Raw genomic sequence first — 6,912 nt, forward strand, 5'->3', positions numbered from 1 at the left:
GCAGCCATCTACCAGGATATTTTAGAGCCATACAATAAATGAATTTTACTTTTTGAAATAAATTATGGGAAAAATTATATTCTAATGCACTATACACACATAATATACACATGGTTTGGTCAAATGATAATGTAGAAAAGATTAGGTATGCATGCAGCTTCAACCTGTAATTCTTTTTGATGTCAGCATGAATAATATTCTTTGATGAATAAGCAGTAGGCACAGGATTTCCTGTTCTTTTGTCACCATGCATGACAGATCAAAACAGGACTAATCACAGTCTGTGTGTGTGTGTGTGGGGGGGGGGTTGGAGGGGTTATGAGGGGGTGAGATTATGCAAAAGCCTCCTGTGGCTTGATAAGGATAAAGTCATTCTATGATTTATATTTAACAAAATAATCATTAATGCACTTTAATTGTTTATGAAACAGCTCTCAAGGGAAATATAAGGTCAAAATCCAGGAAAGAGGAAAAAGGAAAAAAAGATTATGATTTCAGGATTCCGTTACTATCGAGTACAGTATATCAGAGTAAGACAAATTAAAAACAATATTTTAGAACATCCTAGCATGAAAAATTTTATTAAAAGCACAGCAGCGCTCCCTAACGCTGCTTCAGTGTAATTGCATTTCACATGGAAACTAACAAAACAAAAAAAATAATAAAATCCATGTGCGTAAGAAAAGTTGAATATCCGTTAGTCAGTGTGCGTTCAAATGTAGGTTGGATGGAAAAATGATCCGCAAAGTACACGTGAAATTGTTACAATAATTGTTATAGATGTGCAGTATATGTGACATATACAAAACAAAGCAAAGATGTCTTCCAAAAGAATAAAATTCTATTCGTTCAATATATGAAAATTCTGTAAATAGAGTATGAAAAGAGTAAATAAAAAGGAAATAATTGTCAAAATATTAAAGTAATTATTTATAAAGCAAATTAAAAGAACATAGTTGGCGAAAGTACCTAAAAAAAACTAAAACTTTACATACAATCAAACATTAGACCAAGAAACAAGAGTAAAATCAAATAAAAATCATAGCAAAAAAAAAAAAAAGAAAGTATAGACAAAACAACAATAATATTTTTTTAAAAATCACTTGTTTTTGACTTTAGAAAGGAACCAAATTTATTTAGTACACTGTTGTACGACTTTCCCAATGAAAATGGCTCGTTGTTTGCTCCAGTTCTCCAGACACTGTCTCCAGACAGTTAAATTTAAACCAGAATCTTTTGATGATTATTTGTTTTAAGGGTAAAGAATTGTCTGTGACATTGAAACTTCTAAATGCAAAGTTTAAGGCTATGTTTTGTCATCTTTCTTTACTGAAACTATAATAGTAAAAGCACAATATAGACATTAATATACAGGTGGATATGGCTAAATTTACTGTCCAAAAATTAACCACTAGGAGGCGACTTAGAGCAACAGGAAAAATAAAAACAGACTGGGACAAGTAGTTTATAAAAGAAAGTTATTATTTGAACAACTTTGTTACATTTTCTATATTGAGAAAGAATATTATATATTGAGAGAGTTCTGTGACAGAGATAAAAACAGATTATACATTATGCATGTTTTCTGACAGAACCATGAATCATGATGGGGGATGTATATGATGTGATGGGTTATGAAGCATGTCGGTCAGCCTTATTTGTTTTATTATTTTTTTTATTTCATGGAATACCATAAAAAATATTTCCCACACCACTACACTTCCATCAGACTAAACTATTAACACAGGAGCAGGTTGGTCCACAGGCTCATGTTGGTGATGACAGAATCTGAAACTACCATCTGCATATTGCAGCAGAAGTTGAGATTAATTATGAACCTGTTCCTTTTAGTCCCAGATTGCTGTTAACTGACAAACTGTTAACTGTTAATTCTCCAAAACCTGTTGAATTTGCCTTGAAATATAGTCAAAAAGTCATCTGCAGTACTTACATGCTCAATCCATGACTGTTTGATTACTTCCCGAGGATCATATACAGAAATTTGCCACAGACATTCTCAAATTATTTGAAAATTCTCTTGTTTTAGCCATGTTTGTGCAAAGGGCACCTGGAATTAGAAAGTAAAAGCTCTGCCACATACAGTATTAGTTCCAGCCGTTACATAAACCACATGATTATAATTAGCACAACTCTTTAGCCAGACAGATGAGAACTAATTAATGGCATCACTGCTTTTGTGGACAGAGAGAACTAAATATAGGGCATGTGTGATCTTAAGATTTGGCCACCACTTTATTATCTATCACATACTGTGTGTGTGTGTGTGTGTGTGTGAGAGAGAGAGAGAGAGAGATTGAACTGTGGCTACTTATGCACTGATGGGCACATCCCAAAATGAGCATGGCTAATTTCCTAGCTTTAAATATGAACAAATTATGAGGTGCGGTTTAAAGAACTAACCCAGTGGGCACAACACATGTAATCCACGTGGATTTCTGGTGGATATTTGGTGAAGTGGTGGATCCACCAATTTTCACCTGATATCCACGTTGATTCCACGTGGTTTTAGGTACGTGGAAAACCTGTTCTAAATTAATGTGGAATCCACATGGAGTTTTAGTTCTACATTATTCTTCGTGCATTTCCACGTGGATATCACGTGGAAAATAATTTCGTACCACCTATTAATGGTTGCTTGATCTAATTTTGAATGCATATTTTGTATGTTTTTACATAAATGTGACAATCATTAATTAAAAAACACACTCTAAAATAAAATGACGCATATGACACGTCCAATGTGTTCTAAAGTTGAACACATGAGCCAAAATGTGTTCTAAAATGGCATTTTCAAAATGTGTTACTGATCGCGTAAATGCCACATCTGACTACAACGTACACTGGATTTGCAGACTAAAAAGAAGTTTAGAACACCGATGTGCTATCAGAGGCGACACATAGGCGTCGCTGCGCAGAGTGACTTTGCAGTCTAGCGAGTGGTACTGAGCATGCGCAGTGATCAGCCTTTCCTGGATCCCGTTTTTTTTAAGTGGAAGCGCGAAACATTTATAGCTAATAAAAAGAAATTAGAAACTTCGAAATTTGTTTAAATTTGTGGTCTGTTGAAGTTACAAAGTACCCGTGGCAATTGTCTTTCATTCAGAGAACATTTGTGTGATGTTACAGGGTGAGCACTGAGGTAAGCAGTAATATTCTAGTATGTTCTGTGGCAGTTTGTGTAGGTTCTAACCGACGCGGTTAGCTTGATTATGAATCTATGTATGTAGCTAACGTGGGATTCGAAGCATAACAGGCAATTGCAAACGTTAATTTGTCAAAAATCATAAAAACAGGCTAGTATTTGATGAACAGGTATAATTTGTCATAAATGCAGCACCATCACCATGTATAATATATTATATGCACTGAGGAGTTCTGACAGTGAACACTAACATTTACTTGCAGAATATATGTTTTATTGAATTTCTAAGAATAGAAGTAGGAACTTTTTAGTGTAACTTATGTGGTTACTCTACCCATTTATTTCTTTGAAGATAAATAGATAAGTTTGTTTACTTCTAGATTCCTTACCAATTCACTTATGTTTCAACTAAACATGAAGGGATCACGAGGGGATAAAACATCATTTGACAGCGCTGTGCAAATTAATAACTGGTAAGTAATTGAATAGTGCCTTGTGGTCGTGTCTTTTTTATATTAAAACAATGATTGTATTGATAAATTGCAGTCCATGCATCTAAATTATACTAAACATTTTTGTCCTTTGACAGACAGTGTAGTAAAGGCGCATGATGTTACAGAAGCCTTTGCCCTCAGCACCATTGCCAATAATCCTTGCACCTAAGAGGAAAGAAAGGCTGGATGCAGTGTCATTTATTAAGTGTTAAGTAAATGTTTTTGTAATTTTGTTTCTTTTGCTGTTTGAGACAGTTTTCTATCTTCTCTTAGATGTTTTGTTGGTTTAATTAGTCATTTAAGTATTCACATTTTTATGGTATTTTAGTATTATGCACTACACCCAGTTTTTATGTGCATTTTGTATTGTTTGTTTTGAAATATGAATAAATTATTGGTTATTACAACTTTTATGTAATTTGTGTCTGCTTTACACTTGATGTTGTAGACATTTTAAACTTTGCAGAATTTACGTTGAACACATGACGTATTTTCCATGGGCTTATATCCATGTCTTTTCCAAGTGGTAAAAAACACGTGGATTCCATGTGTCAAATCCACGTGGAATTGGACTTGCCTTTTACGCCTAAATTACCCGGCTTTTCCACGTGGTGAAAACACGTCTTCTTTACGTGGTTTCCACGAGTTTGTGCCCACTGGGAACTAACTAACTAACTAACTAAGAGCGAATTAACTAACTAAAAGGAAACAAAAGTAAATTGAAAATAAAATAAACAGAGCCTCACCGTCTGCGAGACAAGGTTCTGGAAACTAAAATATATATATATATATATATATATACTTTTATATTGAATCTGAGGGCGCGCGCTAAACTGAGGAGTTGGTCGGTCGGTCGGCCTGCCTGCCTTTCTTTCTTTCTTTCTTTCTTTTATTCGCCGGCGTCTTAGTGAGATAGAGACTGAGTCTTTGCCTTGTCTGCGGCGGTATCAGGACCCTTAAATAGACACGCCGTCAGGTGCAGCGTATACAGGCTTATTGCCTTGCGGCGTCGTTGCCTGGCAACCGCGCATAAACGGCCACGCCTCTGCTTGTTCAGAAGAACTGCGTGAGGTAGCAGCAGCCAGCAAATCTACCCGTTCTGAACAGTGCAGATTATTTTACAAATATTTTATATATTATTTACAGTAGTAAAAGATCACCCCTTTAGGACTGCCCCAATATAATATGCTCAGCAGAGGTTAATAATTATATAAAAAAGTTAATAATTATATACCTAAAGGTGACCTGTATGCTGGGTGTACTTCATTTAAGGGGTAATGAATGTGGATATGCAGTAAGCTGGATGCAAAGTAAAAGCCATTTTGTAATATTTAACTCTAAACCTAATGTAGAGTGAAATAGTGTGTGTGTGTGTGTGTGTGTGTGTGTGTGTGTGTGTGTGTATGTGTGTTTAAAAATATTTATTCACTACAGGGAAACCATGCCAATCCCAGCCAATAACTTCACCAAAAAGATTAATTTCATGAAGCTTACTTTAAGAGCTAAGTGCACTGTCATCTTATTGATGGCAAATTGTTTGTAGCAAATAGATTGCAGCTTCATTACTGATTTTGTTAGTAAATTAAGCCAGTTTTCTGGAAAATGTCTGAATGTGATAACTTCCTGGCCAAAATTTCATTGACTGCCTATAGCTTTGATTACGATGAACAGAAAATTGTTCCTCATGCTCCCAGAACGACTCTTTCACAACTTAATTCCTGTGCCATCAGGGGGAAAAATGTCATATAATAACCTGGTCATTCAGTACTGACCTTTTTCCTTTTCCAATCCAAAATCCAAACTTTATGCTTTAGCAAATGTAAGTTTTTCTGATAAGGCTCACTAACATACATGATCCTGTGAGTTTTTATCACATGGCACATGTGGAGGAAATGCTCTTATTTTCTTAATTAAACATTTTCTGATTGATGATACATTTTCTCAAATCAAATGTCAATCAAATCAAATGTATTTCAAATTGAAGGTTAAGCACAGTCCTTGTTGTTGTTCGTCTTTCGGCTGCTCCCGGCAAGGGGTCGCCACAGCGGAATATCCAGTTCGCACAACAACTTGGCACAGGTTTTACGCCGGATGCCATTCCTGACGCAACCCTCCCATTTTTATCCGGGCTTGGGACTGGTACTGTGTCCAGTGGCTGGGGGGGGTTTGGGCACTGGATGGGAATCGAACCTGGGCCTTCCGCATGTGGTTTTAAAATGAGTTGAAGGGTTCTAAAGAGTGCTTAACCCAATTTCAGTAATTTCAAATCTCCTTAATTGGTTGTGGGGCTTGATGCAGGCCTAACTATCTCCAGATTGTTTCCATACATTTTTAAATTATATTCCTTGATTTTCTTTCTTGTAAAGAACATGACTCTTTTTTTTTCTACTACTGAAAAGTTAAACCCTCATTTTGTTTCCCATTCAACTTTATTTAATCCACTTTGCATCTTGCAAAAAACTACAAAGCTCAAGCCTTGGCAAAATGATTTTCCCATACCTGCTGAAATATTTCCAAAATACACTTCATGAACTAAAGTATTTGGCCAAACCTGCAATGACATTGTGTCCAAATGCATATACTTCAATATGGAATTGGTACCCCCATTTAAGGCAATACCATCTTCCACTATTACTGGGAGCCATCCATAAGTTTTTTTAGTGGGAATTCATGCCCATTCACTCTGTAGAGCATTTATAAGGTCAGGCACTGATTTTGGATGAGAAGGCCTGGCTCATAATCTCTTTTTCATTTTATCCCAAAGGTGCTAGATGGGGTTGAGGTCAAGGCCACTCTGCAGGCCAGTCATGTTCTTCCACACCAAACTCATCAAACCATGTCTTTATAGACCTTGTTTGTGCACCGGGGCACCGTCCTGTTGGGGTCTCTCGCAAACTGTTGCCATGTAGTTGAGGGCATAGCATTGTCCATGATGTCTTGGTATGCTGAAGCATTAAGATTGCCTTTCACTAGGGTTGAGAGGTCTGACTATACCACCTGAATTCAATAATTAACGGGAAGAAAATGAAAAAGAGATGAGGACAACCTCGATACTATAACGCTAGAGTTTATGAGATAAATCGAGGTTCTTCATATATTGTATGAGTAGTACATGTAAAGTTTATTGTGAACTACAGAACAAAGAAAAAAAGTAACAAAAAACGTTTTCCTGAATCTTGATTTATGAAGTTCATATTAAGTCACGTGATTTCCGGCAAACACGAGGCTTCGTTTGTCATTTGACCCGTGACTCAT

The 6,912-nt window shown here is 36.1% G+C and overlaps 1 long non-coding RNA gene across 1 annotated transcript; it reads left to right on the plus strand.

Annotated features, from left to right (window-relative positions):
• The first annotated feature begins 2,657 nt into the window (after positions 1–2,657).
• LOC128527121 (uncharacterized) lies at positions 2,658–4,064 on the plus strand. Its single transcript, XR_008360839.1, has 3 exons — positions 2,658–3,160; positions 3,544–3,636; positions 3,753–4,064. It is a non-coding gene; the product is annotated as an uncharacterized LOC128527121 (long non-coding RNA).
• The last annotated feature ends 2,848 nt before the right edge of the window (positions 4,065–6,912 follow it).

Source organism: Clarias gariepinus, chromosome 6 (genome assembly GCF_024256425.1).
Source record: "Clarias gariepinus isolate MV-2021 ecotype Netherlands chromosome 6, CGAR_prim_01v2, whole genome shotgun sequence".
NCBI lineage: Eukaryota > Metazoa > Chordata > Actinopteri > Siluriformes > Clariidae > Clarias > Clarias gariepinus.